Below are 20,088 nucleotides of genomic sequence, written 5' to 3' on the forward strand. Positions count from 1 at the left end.
GTTGTTGCTTTTATAATTATGTTTACTCTTTGCCACCTAATGAGATACCATAAGAGCAATTATATTTCTTTATTTGGTTGTTTCTTAAAAAAACATAAGTCATTGAAAGAATAAGAATATTTCATTTGACTCCATTTCTTAACTTTTAGTTTTAGGTATATTATTGCAGAAGATGAAATCTATAGTCAGAATTCTTTCTGGAATCAAAGCTATCTAAATTCAAATCTCATTTCTGCTGTTCACTATCTGTGTGAGTTTAGCAAACTTATTTAATTTTTCTAACTCTCGGTTTACTTATTGGTAAGTAGTAGTACTTACCATCCTCTTCTCCACTGAGTTATTTGTGTTAGTTAAATGATGTAATGAAGAGAAATGCTCAAGCTTAGTGGCTGGCCTCAATGAATGCTCAATAAATAATAGGTGTGAGCACGTGTGTTTTAAGAATGCATCCCAGAATCCCTGGAGATGTCTGCATACTTGCTGATCCTCATTCTTCCTCTTCAGCTCTGAGTCTAGGAATTTATTTGGATCAGGCTGTGTTCATTTGAGGAGAATGGGTGACGGAATAAACATTTGTTCTTATCGGAGTGACTGTACATTGTATGCAAGTGATCACACTCTGTATTCTATACCTGCGGGCGAGGACGTGCACCTGGCCCAGCGAAGTGCATGTAGCCAAGTTAGCCGATATGCCGCAGTCTCATACTTGGAGGGAGAAATATTATAGTTCCAGAGATTAGTATAACTCTCACTGTCTCCGGATTTGAGAGTTCAGAGGCTGGCTTGCTGCTCATTCTGTCATAAAGAAGATTACTCATCATTTTTCACTGTATCCTGAAGTTGTGACTTTCTCTCTGAATCCTTTAGATGAGTAAATATTGATGATTTGCCCAAGTGGTATCCATGTCTGATCTTTCTGTCCATTCACACTGGTTATTAACATTGGTGGATACAGTGGTCAGTCGTGCTGTATTCTGCAAAATCCCTTCACTGAACACTGGTTCTTATGGGGTGAAACAGGCAGCCGCTTTTTCTTCACAGTTACCCTTTAAGGCTGTTTTGTTAGTTCTCCTTTTACCTCTCAATAACTTTGTACAATTACTCTGAGTTTTAGAAAGAACTTATTTTTAGGAGTCAAGAGTTTAGTTTAACATAAATATAAATTTGTCCCTCTATCCTATTCAAAGACTCTTTTTCCCTATACCTCCCCGGTTTGATAACAGTGGGGTTGCAGGTAGGGACAGGGTGGGGGGAAATCTGTTCTGCTACATTTGTTTCACTTTCTCCCCATTTGTTTACTGGCCTCTTCTTGAGAGCTGGGTCTCAGATTCTTGTGTGGCAGATGCCTGAATGCCCCTCTGTTTCCCTTGGGCACTCAACCAGTTAGTTAATCCTTCCCCCATTTTCTGGGACCTCCAGATCTTCTCAGTTCCAAAATAAGTGCAACTCTCTCCTGTTCATTTCTTATGAGCTGTCTAGCTGTCAGTTTTTCTGATATATATTGAGGCCTGGCTATTCCTTTTTGTGGGAGGCCACAATAAGGCTTGAGATGAGGACGAAACCAGGCCCTGACTTGTGCCTCCTTTAAAGGCTGAATAGCCAAACAAAAGGCTTAGGTTGATAAAATCGAGTAGCATTGAGAAAGGGTCTGTGCTATGTGTTATGCGCTCGCCTACCTGACTTCCCATATGCTTGCTAAACAAATGAGAACAATTCGGTTGGGGTCATAAGTTCGTGGCTGGTCCTTGCTGCCCTAGTACAGCCCATAAATTACTTTCAGGCTTGCTGTATCAATACAGAACAATTGCACTGGCATCAGCCATTTGGCGTCACAAAGTCTGCTTATAGTTCATTGTGAAACTTCTTATGGGAACTCGTGGTTGTTTAACTAGACAGAGATGTATTGCTTCTCCTATTATCACTATATATATGGTCTTAATGCTTTGAGTAACTTAGCACTGTTGGTCATCCTCCTCAGCGCTCCTCCTGCCCCCATCTCTCTGCTTCTCAAGTTCTTTTCTTCATCCTCTTACCCTCACGTTCCTGGTCGATTTGTCATGCTGGCCACGACAACTTTTCTTCTAGATTCACTTGAAACTTCTTTGTATTCCAAGTCTGTCTCCCATGTCTCAATAACAAGACCTACCAGTAACTCTGTCTTCCCACATCTCCCTGCACATGTATACACAGTTGTGCTTAAACTACTTTTAGAGGATTTCTATTCCTTGTAATCAAAAGAGGTCTAATCAAGCAGTGGGAAAACTGGTCAAAGAGAATTGAGGGAAATTTTGTGCATGCTATGGAATAGTCTTATGAATGTATTTCTGCTCCATGACAGTGGATACTGAGTCCATCAGGTACCATGAATTGTTTCGTTAAAATGTGAGAACAATAAATGCAGATACATTCTCCCTCTTTGGCTCCTATGTTTTTGAGACTAGAACTCAAGTGTGCTCACTGCTAGCAGAATAAAATTAGATAACAGGATATTTTGTTTTTGCCTTTATCACTGTATAGTGATCCTATAGATAATCTGGACCTTGGTTCATCATGGCTATTTCCTGTTTCTTCAGTAACACATACAAAATTTATCTTTTAGTGTGGGTTCCTACTTAAACTGGTATATTAAGTTTAGCTATGAATAATAGAGACCCAGCTATGATAACTTAACACGGAAGTTGGTTTTTTTTTTCTTTCATTTAAAAGAAGTCTGAAGGGGGAAGTGGGTGACTTAGTTGGCTGAGCATCTGCCTTCAGTTCGATTGTGATCCCAGGATCCTGGGATGGAGCTCCATGTCAGGCTTCCTGACCAGTGGCAGAGTCTGTTTCTCCTCTCTCTCTGTCCCTCCCCCTGATTGAGCAATCTCTCTCTCTCAAATAAATTTTTTTTCCGAAATCTTTTTCTTTTTTTAAGATTTCATTTATTTATTTGACAGACGGAGATCACAAGTAGGCAGAGAGGCAGGCAGAGAGAGAGAGAGGAGGAAGCCAGCTCCCTGCTGAGCAGAGAGCCCGATGCAGGGCAGGATCCCAGGACCCTGGGATCATGACCTGAGCCGAAGGCAGAGGCATTAACCCACTGAGCCACCCAGGCGCCCCTAAATAAATAAAATCTTAAAAAATAAAAGAAGTCTGAAGGTAGACAAATCATGACTGATATGACTCAATTATACTATTTTTCTGCTACACCCTCTTAGCATATAACTTTCATTCTTAAGTTTCTCACAGACCAAGATGGCTGTTGAGACCCAGCCACATGTGTAAGTACCAGGCAGCAGGCAAGAAGGAGGACAATGGCAAAAGGGATGCATGGCAGCTACTCCTTTAAATGAGTCGTATTCATTCATGAGGTGAGTCTTATTTCAAGTTTCCCACATACACCCAATTGGCCACAGGTAAATGTTTCCCACAAAACCGGGATTTTTTTTAAGGAAAAAGGGAAGCATGAAAATGAATGGCAACGAGAGAGTTCCCCATATTTATGTTATGCCGACATTGCCAAGTTTCTTTTCCTGGTTTTATTCTTATACATTATCATTATCAGCTCATGAAAGCAACCTTTTCGGGACGCCTGGGTGGCTCAGTTGGTTGGACGATTGCGTTTGGCTCAGGTCATGATCCCAGAGTCCTGGGATCGGGTCCCGCATCGGGCTCCCAGCTCCATGTGGAGTCTGCTTCTCCCTCTGACCTTGTCCTTGCTCATGCTCTCTCTCACTGTCTCTCTCTCAAATAAATAAATAAAATCTTTAAAAAAAAATAAGAAAGCAACCTTTTCATGTCCCATCATCCACACTCACCAATAGGAAGGACATAATTTCAAACCAAATGACCACACTTTAAATATAATTAGCTTTGGGATGCCTGGCTAGTTCAGTTGATAGAGCATGTGACTCTTGATCATGGGGCTGTGACTTTGTTTTGGTTTGTTTATTTGACAGAGAGAGAGAGAGAGATCACAAGTAGGCAGAGAGGCAGGCAGAGAGAGAGGGGAAAGCAGGCTCCCTGCTGAGCAGAGAGCCCATTTTGAGGTTTGATCCCAGGACCCTGAGATCATGACCTGAGCCAAAGGCAGAGGCTTAACCCACTGAGCCACCCCAGGTGCCAGGGGTGTGATTTTGAACTCCACGTTGGATGTAGAGATTACTAAAAAAAAAAAATTTAAAAAGAAATAAATAAAATTAGCTTCATGTAAGACTCCCTGTATTGCTTTTCTTTTCATTTTTTTTTCATTTCTTGGGTGATGAGTGAAAATTTTATCAGGAAACAGATCATTATTAGATCTATTCTTGAAAACTTCTGTTTTAGATTTAGGCTCTAATTTTTTAGTATGAAAAATTTCAAACCTATAGGGAAGTTGAGAGAGCAGTACAATGAACACAGTTATTAACATTTTGTCGCATTTTGACTATTGACCTATCTTTCTATAAATTTTGTTGTTGTTGGATCTTTTAAAACTTAAATAGGATTTTTATAAACAGTTAGGACACTATATAAAACTTTAAAGTCAATAGAGCCCCAGGAATAAATTCAAGACAGAGGTCCACTGATTATATATAAGCTTTAAATCATAATTTCTTTCTTGGTTATTTCAGAGGATCAGACCATATATATTGCAGAGCCACTGAAATAGACTTAAGATTCCAGCTTCTTTTCTATGTTAGAACTTCTCAAATGATGCTTCTCAGAGTTATCCTGATCTGAGCATACCACAGAAACAAGCTTCTTTAGCCATTTTCATGCAAGTTGAAATTAATTTTTTTTTTACAATGCTATTGCCTTTTGGATAATTCAGTTTGATTCTGACATTAGCAACATCACCATACAGCCAGTAAATCTGCAAAAGATGGTTTTCTTAGCATGATTCACATAATATAAAAAAAACAAAGGGAAGGAATGTGGTTTGGTACATAATTTAGAATCTGAATCATTTGCTTCATCCTTAGAAAGTGGTAATTCCCATAGAATTGATATATGATTCAGGTCCCCCAATGTCAAAGAGGAATATGTGAAACATCCTTTGGAATAGAATGTGTTATTCTAAATAAGGACAGTTAAGCCAAATGCCTGTGCTGCATGGTTTTGCCTGGATGCATAGATTTCAGGCTTAAATAGGCATGAAATTTACATGGACATTTTACATCAAGCTTTCCATTTAATAACTACATTACTGGCTTATAAAAACTGCTTTCTTTGGAGTTCTAGTTCTAGAATAAAGGAGGTAAAGTGTTTTCTTTTTGCTAATATGACAAGGAGAAGAAGTTATATGAGAAAAGGTCTTTGAGGTCCAGTCTCACACTCGGTGTATCTAGAGCCATGTTATAGACTGTAATACTGCTGTTCATTAAGTAGTCTGCTTTCCATCCCTGCAGCCCTCCTCTCTGTAGCAGCTCAGGGGTTACGTCTGCATAATTTAAACTACTCTGCCAGATACAAGACAAAAATGCCATACGAAAACTTTTATAAAGTTCAAGGAATACTTTATCAATTTGAATGGCTCCCCCCAAACTCAAACTTTTATCTAACTCAAATTTCTCACTTTCTTTTATAAACTTATATTTTATTCATTTAGCTTTTTCAAAGTAGACTTCACACCCAACCTGGGCTTGAATTCACAATCCTGAGAATCAAGAGTTGCATGCTCTACCAACTAAGCCACCCAGGTGCCCCTTATAAACTTATTTTTAAAACTGTTTAAGATTTACAGAATGATTGAGAAGTTAATTCCTATATGGCCCACATCAGTTTCTTTTATTATGAATATATATTAGTCCCTACTACATTTTTACATGCACTTTCCTTCCAGCTAACCTTACATGTTTTATTAATCAACATTTAAACTGTGTGTGCCATGCATTTTTTTAAAAGATTTTATTTATTTATTTATTTGACAGAGAGATTGTGAGAGAGAGCACAAGCATGGGGAGCAGCAGGCAGAGGGAGAGTGAGAAGTAGGCTCCCTGCTGAGCAAGGAGGCTGGTTCTGGGCTCCATCCCAGAACCCTGGGATCGTGACCTGAGTGGAAGGCAGACACTTAACTGACTGAGCCACCCAGGTACTCCCAGGCCAAGCATTTTGAACTTACTAATTTTATGTTGATAGTCTTCAAAAGTTTTGGAAAGAATACACAATGGAATTAAAAGATGTAGGGAGCCACATTCTATCTTCCTCCAAAAATCATCTGGATCTTTTTTTGTCCAGTCAAAATACCCTACATTTTTTCTCATAGTCCTCTTATTAAACGTCTTACAAGTTATCACTGATAATAGCATTTTCTAGATCACTGAAGCTCTAAAACCCTCGATATTTCATTCTTTCCTCCTCCCGTTCAGTCACTATGAAATTTTTCTTTAAATTACAGTTGAAATACATCACTTTTTAATTATTCTTATGGTGATGTCCATAATATCTAAAATGCTATTTAGGTTTTTTAATTAAACACATACAGAGGTAATGTGTAAGTGCTCAGGCTGCCATAACAAAATACTACAGTCTGGGTGGCAACCGAAATTTCTTGCAGTTTTGAAGGTTAAGAAGTTCAAGATCAAGGTGCCCATCAGCTCTCCTCTTGCCTAAGAAGGCTGCCTTTTAGCTGTATCCTCAAGAAATGGAGAAATAGAGGTCTCTAATGTTTCTTCTTCTGAGGGAATTAATCTCATCATGAGGGCCCCACCCTTGACCTCATCTAAGCCTAATACCTTCCACAGGCCCTATTTTCAAACACCATCACATTGGAGGTTAAGGCTTTAACACTGGAATTTTAGAGGGACAGGATTCAGTCCACAGGAGGCAGCAATGCCCAACCTCAACACTAGAGAAAGTGCTGCAATAAGAGGAATTGTGAGGCTTGCGCTTAGATATGTCTCATGGAGGACGAATGCTAGCCTAAAGGGCCACTGGGTGTTTCATCAAGGCAGTGCAGTGGTGAGAATTGTATTTTAGGAGAGCAAATCTGGTGGTTGCTTATGGGATGAATTTTACTGGAAGAAATCACAAGTAGGAAAACCATTTGCAGGAGTAATGTAACAATCTCTGAATAAAGACCCACATTATGATGACAACACCTCAAATGCACCAGACATGAAGCTTCTCCTGATGCTTCTACAAGAGGGGACCTTCTACTTAAATCTACATTTTTCTTATGTTTAGGGGTTGCTCTTGGAACTCTTAAATTCCGCACTATATTGTGCTTGTTTCTGTACTTAGCCTTTCCACTTGGCAGTTCCTCTGGTAGGTAGCAAGGAGGCGTCAGAGCAATGCTGGTCACTGGTGGGCAAGAGCCATGCTTCCTGGCCCGCCTTGGCTTTGAGGAGAGAGGAACGTCCAGAACCCCCTGCAGCTTCCTTTCAGCGCTGTTCCCCGACAGCCATGTCCACAGGATTCTCCTTCGGGACCGGCACGCTGGGCTCCACCACCGTAGCCCCCGGCGGGACCGGCGCAGGCGGCGGTTTCACCTTCAGGACGGGGGCATCTAGGTAACTGCGCTTCTGCGCCTTCCCCGCCCGGGTCCTCTCCGTGAGACTCCCGTGGGTGGGCCCGTCCCTCTCCCTTCGCGCTGGGTTCCTTTCTAGTGGGTCTGGGAAAAAGAAAGACAGACTTGCGCAGCGCCAGCCTCATTGTCCTGCCATTTGGGGGCCTGGTCGGGAGGATGCTCATAGGGTTGTGAGGTCCCCAGATTCCAAGTGGTTCACCCAGTGTCTCTGTCCAGTGGGATCTAGCTGGGGGAAAGGGCCTGGGATTTCACGCTGAGCCCTAACAGTGCGGCAGTCTGAGGCACAGAATGAATGAGACATTGTATGTCATTCTGGGGTTTCAGAAAAAGACAATAGAAAAATTTTAAGGGGGACAATTAGAGTTTTATCGCTGATATTCAGAATTCATTGCAGGATTCACAGTTTTGGACATTCCACTGCTTTAATAATTTCGTGGTATTTTAAACGAGCTCACCACTTGGTACCTCATGGAACCCTGTCCTTTGTTACTGTAGTTTTTTGTTTTAAATACGTGTTGCAGCATTTCTTGGTGGTAATTTTCAGCATTGTGCGTATTAGTATACGTGAGTGTTATGGTGGAATGACTCACATTGTCTTCTAGTTACACTGAAAAATGTAGGTAGCATATTTATCCTTTTTGTGCAACCTGCTAAACCACCGCTTCAGGCGATGATGAAATACAGCCAGCAGAGGTTTAGAAAGAGACATTAATAATAGTCAAAGGTCATTTTCATGGTGAGAGATTTAATTTTTAGAACTCAGTCTTTTTAAGGTAAAAGGGGAGGAGTTCATTACCTCAAGAAGTGTGCATAGAAAATGTTACAAGGTATTTCCTGAAGCTTGAGGGATGTCATTGTAGAGTAAAAAGCCAAAAGTATCTTCCTTATATTAAAAAGGGGAGGTACAGGGGCACCTGGGTGGCTCAGTGGGTTAAGCCTCTGCCTTCAGCTCAGGTCATGATCCCAGGATTCTGGGGTTGAGCTCCGCATGGGGCTCTTTGCTTAGCAAGGGGCCTACCCCCCCTCACCCCTCTTCTCTGCCTACTTGAGAACTCTCTCTCTCTGTCAAATATTAAATAAAATCTTTTAAAAAACATAAAAAATATAATTTACCAAGAAGAGGGGGGAGGTACAGACTACATAGTCAAGGAAAAAGTCTGGGAATTTCCCTTAAAACCTCCTTTTCTCTCTGCACCCTTAATCAGCAAGGCCTGCTAATTTTAATTACCTAGTTTCCATTTGCTTCACTTCCAGTGCCACTGCCCTGTTGCAAGCTCTTGTCATTCATGGAACAAATATTTATCGAACACAGTCCCATATAATGGACTCTGTTTTAGATGGTGAAATAACTAAGGGTACTGGCTCTTTCTTCCAGGTTTTCAACCAGTAACCCTTCTCCTATTTGGCGAAAACTATTCCTATCATCCCCTACTTAGATTAGTTCAATGGAATCGCAATTGCTGTGTCAAAAATATACTTTGATGTCAATCTTTTTTAACAAGGTATAGTGAGAGTCATTTTTAAAATTCCCATTGCCTGACTTTAATGATTTTCATTATCCTTGGAATGAAGTAAAAATAAATCTTACCATGATCCACAAGCAAATAATCTGGAACCTCGTCAGATTCATCCTGAGCCCATCTCCTCATTTCAGTTTGTTCCAATTCAGTAATACAGACTCACTGGGAAAGGAATTATTTCATTTCAGGTACAGGCAAAGAAATAACTGAAACAAAGTTTCAAAGAAAGATACTTCCCCTTAATTTATGTGATGCACTTTGATATTTTCTTTTCTTTCCATTTCATTTTTTAAGATGCCAGTTATGATCTGCTGAGTTGATTTTATACTCCTGATGACTGCTAATCTTATTTTGAAAAATAGTGCTGTATCAACTTTGGCATCTTCTCAGTTCCTCAGGTAGGCTTGGCCAAACCCTTTCCTGGTTGCGGGCATTTCCCTCTCATTAGAATTCCCCTCACACCTCCTTCCTCATATGCCAAGCTAGTGTCTACTTTTGGGACTCAAATGTTGGCATCTCCAGAGAGGACTTTTTAGATCTGCCAGTGTAGAGGAGGTTTCCATCTTTATCGTACCCTGTAACATAGCACTTATCACAGTTGTAATCAGTTCCTTACATTTTTTGTTGACTTATTTTCTGATCCCAGCAGTAGAATGGAAGCTCCACGAAGCAAAGACCTTTTCATACTTTTTTATCCCCAGTAGACAGTGGAGCTCTACACATTTTTTGAATAATGAATGTTTGATAAATCCCTTTCTTTCACTGATTAGAAACTTCCTGAAGACAGGATCTGAGTCTTAAATTTACCACTCCATCCTCTGTCCCTGTGACGGTTCCTGGCACAGGAAGAGGGCTTTAATAAATATTTGTTGAATTACTGAGTAAAAGAATTACAGTGATCAGCTAGAAACATGGACACAGTCTTTAGAAGGGCCTAGATAAAGGGCCCTTGGTTGGTTCAGTCAGAACAGCATGACTCTTGATCTTGAGATGGTGAAAGCCCCACACTGAGTGGAGAGATTACTTAAAAAAGAAGGAAAGAAAGAAAGAAACTTTAGAAGGGCTTGGATAAATGAATGAAAGGGAGACACTGTCTTAACATTTGTCTGGTGAAGTACTGGTTTGGAAACCTGACTTCCCCTAGTGCCATCTGATGATTTGGTCTTTTTTTTTTTTTTTTAAGATTTTTATTTATTTATTTGACAGACAGAGATGACAAGTAGGCAGAGAGGCAGGCAGAGAGAGAGGAGGAAGCAGACTCCCTGCTGAGCAGAGAGCCCGGTGGGGGACTGGATCCCATGACACTGGGTTCATGACCTGAGCCGAAGGCAGAGGCTTTTTTTTTTTTTTCCTAAGATTTTATTTATTTATTTGACAGAGAGAGATTACAAGTAGCCAGAGAGGCAGGCAGAGAGAGAGAGGAGGAAGCAGGCTCCCTGCAGAGCAGAGAGCCCGATGTGGGACTAGATCCCAGGACCCTGAGATCATGACCTGAGCCGAAGGCAGTGGCTTAACCCACTGAGCCACCCAGGCGTCCTGATTTGGTCTCTTTAGGTAAATCGTTTTAGGGAAGTTACTCTCCAAGCCTGTTCCCACATTGGGAACAGAGTTGCTGATGAGTAAAGTACTTAACATCATTTCCCACATCTGCAACACAGTTGCTGATGAGTAAAGTACTTAACATCATATCTGGCACTTGGTAAGGGCTCCCTAAATGTTACTTTTTAAGTCCACATTAGGGCATGCTGGAGAAGTTAAAACAATATTCCTGACCTGTTGGAGTCAACTGTAACACATTCTAATGAGCCATTGGCAAATAATAGTGGGGTGAGGCAAAACTTGGTCCTGTTTGGGGTAGCTTTTAAAGAAATTTCTCTCCTGCAGAGAAATTTGTCTTTTGCTTTCTTGAGTAAGAAGATACCACTTTGATGTATTTCTTTGGTAATGTATTCACATTTAATTATGAAACAGTGCCTTGTGTCTTCAGTTATCTTAAGTTATCAAGAAATTTTAAATATTTTGTCTAAAAATACATAATTTCAGAAAAAATAAAAATACATAATTTCATTGTGCATCTTTATATATTTATGGAATAGCAGTAAAACCAAATGGGATCACTGAATTATTTGGGGGGGAGGAGAGCATAATAACCATTTCCTTAATTTGAGGTCTTCAAAGTTTGCCAGTAACATTTATTAAAATACCTTTTTAGCTCAGTTGATTAAGTGTTCAATGTTTTGTGCTTTGTTGGTGAGACCTTGCAACCCTGTTTTGCCAACCTTCTGTACTTCCCATACCTATGTTCCTAGAGATCATTTTAAAATCTATGATAAACTAAGACACAGGGTCCGCTCCCTTTTTTTTTTTTTTTTGCCCCCCCTACGCAGTGTTGATGACAGGTTTCAAGTTCTGTTCCCCTCACAGTGATTGGCTGGTGTAATACATTGTATAAAATGTGTTCAGTTGAATTTATTAAGTTCCTAATGATGACAGTAATAACATTTATTAAGTGAAGTTAATTCACCATGCATAATCTCTTAATCTTTTGCAAAATATCTGTTAAGTGGGCACAGTTATTAACATTTTGCATATGAGGAAACAGAGGATCAGGAAGGCTAAGTTATGTCACACAAGTCCCAGGACACTGGAGAGCTGGTACTGGAACCCAGCCATAACACCGCTACCTCCTTAAATTGCAGTGTCCCAGACGTAAGCTTCTTAAAACTGACCTTGACTTCTCTTGTGATTATGTCTGTTTGGAAGGGCAGGCAAGACAGAATAAAGATCCCTATATAGGATGAATGGGAGCTCCCATTATGTTATGTGTTACAATCTCTTTGAACTCTCCTGTACAATTTTTTGGAGTGTCAGGTTGTCAAGACATTTTGTTTATTTTAATAATTTGTTCTCCCACTATAGATAGCAAATATGAGCCCCCGAGTTTTGATAAGAACAGTTGTAAGTTGTGAACTTTGTTCACATCACTTGCTATTACCAGCTGTTCTTTTTAAGCTTTCAGAAACTCTGAAGAGAATTTCTGCTTACGAACACATAATCTGGATAGAGGGTAATTTTACTTTGTATTTTACTCTTGCCAGGTTATGTTTAGTCCTTTTCCTCTTCTCACCCCTACCCCAGTTCTTGATGCTGTTTTGGTGACAAGAAAAGTAACTGTATCCCCCTGTCCCTGCCTAAATCCATGAATATGGTGATAAAGCAACAGAGGGGTGGCAAAGATCACTTAAAATAACTTTTCTGAGTATGTTTTATTTTTCTTTATTTAGTAGTTGGGAAAGAACAAATGTATTTAGAAATGTGAACTATACGTGAGTCATTCAAGAGGAAAAAGATCCACATTCATAGGATTTCTCTGTGGCCATTTAAAAATATGCTAACTGTCAATAAAACTTAGAAAAGGAGAATATGTGATACTGTTTATGATTTCCTGGGATCTGAAATCTTTTGTATGTGACTTATTTTTAAAGAGAACAGGAGAATATTTGAATTTAATTGGTTAAAAATAAATTGTTAGTTCTTTTTGTATTCTATGGCAATATATTGAATATGTGAAAAGAAAGAAGGTGTTTAACCTTGAAGAGTTAATTTTTATTTTTCTTAAGGAAATACTGGCTCTAGTAGACTTTATTTTGTGTTTTTTATAAATAAGCAACCCTTCAGTGGGGCTCACTTTTGGAACTCTTGGAAGCACTGCAACTCCTGCAACGACATCTGCTCCTTCAGGTGGTTTTGGAACCGGGCTCTTTGGATCGAAACCTACCACTGGGTTCACTCTGGGAGGAACAAAGACAGATAAGGAGGATTGTCACATTTCAGGGAGTAGGTATGGGATATTCTTTTTAAGGTTCTGGTTTATATCTCTTCCCTTTATAGGGATTGTCATTTGTGTCAGTCCGAACAAATGGTAAATATTAAGATGAAAAAATATATAGGGATGTGGAATTAAGGGCCAGTGATAGGCCTAACATTGGTTATGATCTATTCTAGTGTAAAGGAAAACACACATTTAGGGGTTCTTGGATGGCTCAGTTGGTTAAGGGTCTAACTCTTGATTTCCACTCGGGTCATGTTCTCATACTTGTAGAATGAGATCTTCTTTGGGCTTGAAGCTCCTTGGGGAGTCTGCTTGAGATTCTCTCTCTCTTTCCCTATCCTCCTGTTGCATACTGCACCCCCCTCCCCCAAGCTCTTTCTCAGAAATAAATAAATCTTAAAAAAAAAAGAGAAATAAATGTAAAGAAATGAGATTTTTTAAAGAAAGATTTTATTTATTCATCAGAGAGAGCGAGAATAAGCAGGGGGAGCAGGAGGCAGAGGGAGAGGCAGGCTCCTCACCGAGCAAGGAGCCCATTGCCGAACTTGATCCCAGGACCCTGGGATCAAGATCTGAGCTGAAGGCAGCCGCTTGATAACCAACTGAGCCACGCAGGCATCCCAAGATCTCATCCCAAGATCTCTTTTCTCTTGACACAAAGAAGATCTACCTCTTTAAATATAAAGAATTAATTTAATTTTTACATTAGAGTATATTAGCAATAATCACGCCTCGGATAAACCTCATTGGCTACGATACTGCCACTGCGCAAAGCTTTACATTAGCGTATATAATGCAATGTTTCACTTTACTGAAGATAAGTCAAGTTTACCAATTTGGACGTTAATTTAATTTAGCATATGTGGGGCAGTCAGCATCCTTTCTTGCTATAACATTATAATTTACCTTCCTAAGAGACGTTTTAAGTTTTTATATTATTAAAACAGTTGTTTTGATGGAAAAAGGGCAAGAGGTCAAGGTTTCTGGCAGACATTTCAATAATAAAAATCTGTTTTTTAACACTTAAAGATATTTGGTTATTAAAAATATGTTTCAGTAATGCTACCATGTAAGAAGCTCATTTCTTTAGACATTCCTTATTCTGTACCCTCAGGGCCTCTTGGTCTCTGTTACCACTTTATGCATTGACATTCCAGCTTTGATTGCAACTTTTCACAGCCACACATAGAAAATGTAAGAACTGCGGGAATGTGGGAGCCTCCAGTGAGCTCCCTGAAACGACTTTGTGTGCCAGTGTTTGCTTAGAGTAGCTTTTTTTCTCCTTGCCTAATGTTGTTATAAGCAGTAGTTGTTTGCATTTATAAATCTTATTCCCTATATAATTATATATAGCCTGTAATATGAAAACCAGTGCTATAGGAAGAATGTTTCTATTAGCGGTTATGGTAGAAGATACTGGTTGTTGTTTATCATATCCTGAGGATGACTCTAAGTCTTGCCCTTGTAATAAACCCCCCAAAATGTCATCTGCCATTGATGATTAAATTTTATTTCTCTTTTTGTCCCCAGGAATAGCAACAACTATAACTACAGGATTAACTCTGGGTAAGAATTTTTGAGGAAAGATCCCAGATCTGTGGTTTTCTTCTCTTTTCTTTCTTATTATCTCACAGAGCTGGGGTGTAGAAGGAAGCATGTAAAGAACCTAATAGATCACAGACACTGACTCATTATACAGCCTTTCAGTACTGGATTTTTTTAAAAAGTCAATGACTTTTTAATTCAGAAAAAAACCTTTAAATACAGAAATGGTTTTTTTTTCTGGAGGTTTATTTTACATTGTATTTTTATAGTCATTTGAACCCTTTTAGTGAAAAAAAAAAAAAGCAACAAACTATAGACCAGAAGTCTTAGAATTAAACCCTGATTGTACCTCCAAATCATTGTGAGGTCTTAGGTAGTCATGTAGTATCTGGCAGCTTTTCTTATCTGTAAAACAAGGGTAGGACTGAAAAGTTTTGGATTTCTTTCCAGCTCAAAAACGCCATGGTTCTCTGTAGAGATATGCCAAAGGGAATGTGAGTAAGTAGGATGACAGTTAATAATGTCAAAGGAAATGAATGAATGAAAGGACAGTGAGGAAACTCAGTTAAAGTTAAATGTATTAATTTAATTAACATTTGAAGTAAACTAAAGATTGGTGGACTTTGTTCATTTGGATGCTACTCACCTGTTACCAGCAGAAAGTGTAACGCATCTGATCACTACCAGTTTTGGACAGGATTGGCTTCGGGGCAAGCAGTTGGATTCTCTTCTTTTCTGAGATTTTAGAACCCATACAGGATTTCAAAGCACCGTACTCTGGCAGGAATTTCTGGTTGTGGTAAGGGCAATCCAGAAGTTTAATTTCTGGCAGCTGCTTCTCTCAGTGCCTTTAGGGAAAACCAAAATGCAGGTCATTATGTATTTCCTCATTTAATAGTTTTGAGCAGCTACTACTTCCTAACTCCGTGACCTTGGGGTATACATAATGCTTTGAACATTTCTTATTAGCTGTTGGTGTGGTGATGCTACTGGTGGTGCAGGTGGTACTAATGATGTCAAGAGCATGAGCATGAGTATGAGTAAGGCATTCAGTGGGTGATGAGGTGAAGGTGACTGGCAGGTATAGTAACATGTTCTTGTATGACCTGATAAGTGCCCTAACATGTATGAAAGGCACCAAGGGAAGTAGAGGAAGATAAGAGTAGAAGTTTATTTTGGGGGCAGGAACCATCATTCCTGATGGAGACGTGCAACAGCCCATTCATAAGGGGATTCAGGGAAGTAGGAAAAGTACTTGGTTAGAATTTAGGATTCAGAAGTGGGAATGGTAGGGAGAAAGGGGGTGTGAAGAGCAGATTGGAAGTAGATAGGAAAGGTGGTTGTGTGCCACGCTTTTTGACTCTAGTGTAGAGATAGTATAGAGCTCATAAGAGCCTTCAGGCAGAGAGAATCACCAGGGTATTATTTTTTGTTGGTGTTCTCTCTTCTTTTTCAAGTAACTGAAATAATTCCAAGAATAGATTAAAGTTTAGAAGGACTGATAGCACAGAAACAAATTAAGAGGTTATAATTGTTCTTGAGAGGAAGATGACCTGAGCTAAGGGTTTTGAGGATGCTTGTAATCCAGAGCTATTTCTGCAGTAGAATCAGCAGGATTCATGGCTAGTAGAATGTAGGAGAGAGAAGGGATGTCAGGGTTGATTATGGTTTCTGGCTTGAGCAACTGAGTGGACCATGGCAGGTGGTTTAGGAAATGTTTTGTGTAGGGAGGCGTAGAGGTGCAAAGTTAAGGGACATCCCAGTAGAGCAAAACCAGTGGAGACTCTGGTAGGTGTTAATTTAGACCCGTGTTCCCCTAGCTGAGATTCGGTAGCTGGGAAGTATGGGAGCAGGCCTGGAGCCATAGACAGTATCATTTAAGAACTGAACAGAGGAAGGAGATGGACAAAAACTGACTGGAAGGAGTAGCCAGAGTTGACAGAAGTAAAGGAAGAGGAAACCATAGAGAATGGTGGTATAAATAGCCTTGGAGGGGAGGAATATTTTTCTTTTGAGTATAGAGCAAAGGAAGGGTAAGTGCTGTTTTAGGTAAATCCAGGGGTAGAACTGAAATTGGATTTCAATATGACCACATTGATGGGGCTTTTTCTTGCTTTTCCTAAGATCATAGCATCCTCTTTTAACTATTCACCATGATTTGGTTCCAACTTCTATATTTTCCTTTTTCATACCTACCCACGTATCCTTCTAGCTACAAAAGTAGGGTCACGAACTTTTAGGGATCCTGATTGAAACCAGTGTATTCCATATACAGTTCTGGTAAAATAGGATTTGTTTGTTTGTTTGACACAGGAACACCAGCTACTACATCTGCGTCTACCACAGATTTCAGTTTAGGATTCAGTAAACCTGCCGCATCTGCCACACCGTTTGCTCTTCCTATTCCTTCTACCTCAGCGAGTGGTCTCACTCTTTCGTCTGCTCTGACGTCAATTCCAGCAGGTGAGGCAGAATGGGAAAAGTCACGTTTTGTGGTTGAATTTTGTTTTGTTTTTGGCTAGTGAGTACAGGTATCCACCTTATTAAAGATAAGTTCAGTTTTGCAAAGTTTTTATTTTAATCACTCAGCAATTAGGATCCTACAAAGATCATCATTGGCTTTAAAGCAGCAGGGGCCATCCTGGAAGTTGATCTCTGTTTACAGAGCAAAGTGGGACAGGGTGAGAGGTAAAATGTAAACCTATTAAAATTCACTTTGTTTTCAAGGAGCATATTAGTGACAAGAAAGGATAACGAATTTGCATAAGCCTTGCCTGCCTTAGGATTCATTCCATTTTGAAGGCGAATTTGGCATCCTTGATAGAAAACTCTTTATTATTCTCTGGAATCAGTTACCTTATACCATTCTAGTGTTACCTAGAACTCTTATTTGTGTCACTTGTGTTTGCCTTACATTCTTATTTCTCTTTATTCTTAAGTATATGTAATTTTATCTTTAGCAAGTAATTTTTTAGGAAAAACTAGAGTGAATTTTGTCATGGACGTAAGGGCTGTCTTTTTTGGTGGTGGTGGGGAATGTTTTGTGTTTTCTCCAGTGTTCTTAGAAATGATGTTTCCTTTTGAAGCCTTACAGTTTTACTTTTTATAGCCTCTACAGGATTTACCCTAAATAATTTGGGCGGAACAACAGCTGCAACTACTACCCCATCAACAAGCCTTTCCTTAGGGGGAGCCTTAACTGGTTTGGGAGGTTCACTTTTCCAGAGTTCAATACAGCCACATCAGGTAATTAATGGTATTCATTTTCCGAAATAGTAAATATTTATATTTAAATTTACTTTATCTGTATTTTGACCTTTTGAACAGACCACTTTGTCTCTTTAACCTGAGTGTTTTTGTTTAGTATGAAAACTGAATTATAAAATAATGGTTTTCATGCATAATTGGACATCTTAGCTGTATTGTAGAAAAAATTTTTCTGCTTCTCAGTATTGACTGGCTATATAAAGTACCAAAGAAGGGCCTGTTTAAGGAGCCTATAAACTATTCTAGAGAAATTTATCATTAAATGGCAGTTGTAGAGTCTTGGATCATTTGGTATCTAAGTTTATTGTAAAACAACTTGACCTTTCAAGCCCTGGTTTTAAGAATGGCTTTCCATTACAGGCATCAGGAAAGGGTATTGGCGTGCTTCAAAGAAAGGGTTTTAGAACGCAAGTATTAAATTTATTATAGTCAAGCAAAATACTAAAGTATCAATTCAATTGGCAGAGAATACTTAATATTTTCCATCTTGGATTGAGTTTTCAGTTCTTTCTTATTTTGAAATTAGCTTCATGTTAAGGATTCTGTCGATGTTTTGAGTATTGGGAATGAATAATAGAGGAAACATGATACTATATATAGTGTAATATAATACCATGTAGAAGTGAGAAGAGCTTTCCTCTGATTTGAAAACATTGTATAATTAGCTCACATAGCAATATAATATCAAGAATTTCTCTTTAACAATTTATGAGTTAGAAAAAAACACATTTTTTGGCATTGAAACATGTTAAAATCATAGCATTTCCAGTAATACATATGTTCATGTATGATGGCTATTTAATTTCAGAAGTTTTACTCCACACCTCATAGGTGTCTAATACTTGGTCATGTGGGAGAGATGAAGGAGTATGACCTAGTGTTTTTTATTAAACAGCTCTTTCATGTCCTCTGTTCAGGTACTAAATTTAGTGAAGAAACTCTGGGTCAGTGGAAGGGGAAAAAAGGAGCTGGTGAAGATAATCTGTAAAAATTTGTAACATTCAGGTTAGCATTATCTTTCAGATCTTCAGATCTTTCAGATCTTGCCACTGTAGTCTCACCTTGTAGGTATTCAGAATATCTCGTAATAACTAAATCACTGGATGACTATAACTTACATTTCTTTGTAGGATAAGTATTTAAACCTCTCTCCTAAAGAGTCCTATGAGAGCAAAACACAAAAATGACAGAAAGGGGAGATGGAGGTTTGTTTTTGTTTCTTGATAGAGTTTTTAGGCCTGCCACAATTTTTATTAGGCTCTAGACACACGTCAGTGCTTGATTTATGGTTGTGCTAACTAAAGATACCCCTGTTGTTGTTTTTTTTTTTAATGGACATTTATTTAGCTGTATTTTTTTTTCACACATTGTCAGTATTTAAATCCAGTCTTCATATATCCCATGCTTTTATTCAGTACATCTACTGTTTCCTCTGTTTAAAGTAAATAGCTAAAAAAAATAGCTTTTTGGACAGCCAAAAAGAACCACAGTTATGTGAGCTGGGTAATGCATGGACTTAGATGGTTTACCAATGCGTGGTATTTAAAATTTTGCTACTTGATTTACAAGCATATATTCATGACTTAAGATTAACTGTAGTTTAGCCCCTTCAATTCCTTTTATCAATGAGGTAGGATTTAAATAAATGAAGTTTATTTCTCTCATTAAATTTTTTTGAAAAAGCTTGGGCATATGAAATTTGATTTTTGAGCTGTAAGGCTTCTAACTCTCAGTTCTTTAAATTTCATGAATAATGAAACTATTTGCTTTATGGTATACTGAAATCTTATGAATCATTACTAGATTATTTTGTTTATGTAATTTATTTATCGGTTACCAGCTTTACTTAGGTATAATTGAGAAGTAAAATTGTAAGATATTTAAAGTGTACAGCATAGTGATTTCCTATATACATGCACATTGTAAATGCCCATCAAGTTAATTAACACATCCAATACTTGATTATTTTAAAAGCATACAGTTCCAAAGCATGACTAGAAGACAAGAAGTATTCACTGGAAATATACAAACTAAAACTGCTTTTTCAGGAGGATTTGCAAAAAACAAGTAGTATGTTCACATTTATTGAATTAACGGATAAACTCTGACCTTTTTAGTAAAGAAAAATTAATAGACCCATAAATACAGAGAACTGATGGTTGCCCGAAAGGGTGGGGAGGACAGCAAAATGGGTGAGGGGGAGTTGGTACAGCCTTCCAGTTGTGGAATAGGTCACGGGGATGGATATAATCAATGGTATTGTAATAAGGTTGTACGGTGACATTAGGGTAGTGACACTTGTGGTGAACATAGCATGTATAGACTTTTCAAGTCACTGTTGTACACTAATGGACATTGTGTGTCTACACTTTAGAAAACTACCTAAAAAGTAAAGAAGTTAAAATTATATTATCCAGACTACATACACCATTTAA

At 38.7% G+C, this 20,088-nt stretch overlaps 1 non-coding gene and 1 pseudogene across 1 annotated transcript; one reads left to right on the forward strand and one right to left on the reverse strand.

Moving 5' to 3' along the window:
- LOC122906946 overlaps positions 1–20,088 on the forward strand; it is a 441,004-nt pseudogene that overhangs the window by 28,023 nt on the left and 392,893 nt on the right.
- Positions 13,477–13,617, reverse strand: LOC122907990. The gene has a single exon (XR_006384817.1). It is a non-coding gene; the product is annotated as a U4 spliceosomal RNA (small nuclear RNA).

Source organism: Neovison vison, chromosome 5 (assembly GCF_020171115.1).
Source record: "Neovison vison isolate M4711 chromosome 5, ASM_NN_V1, whole genome shotgun sequence".
Taxonomy (NCBI): Eukaryota; Metazoa; Chordata; class Mammalia; order Carnivora; family Mustelidae; genus Neogale; species Neogale vison.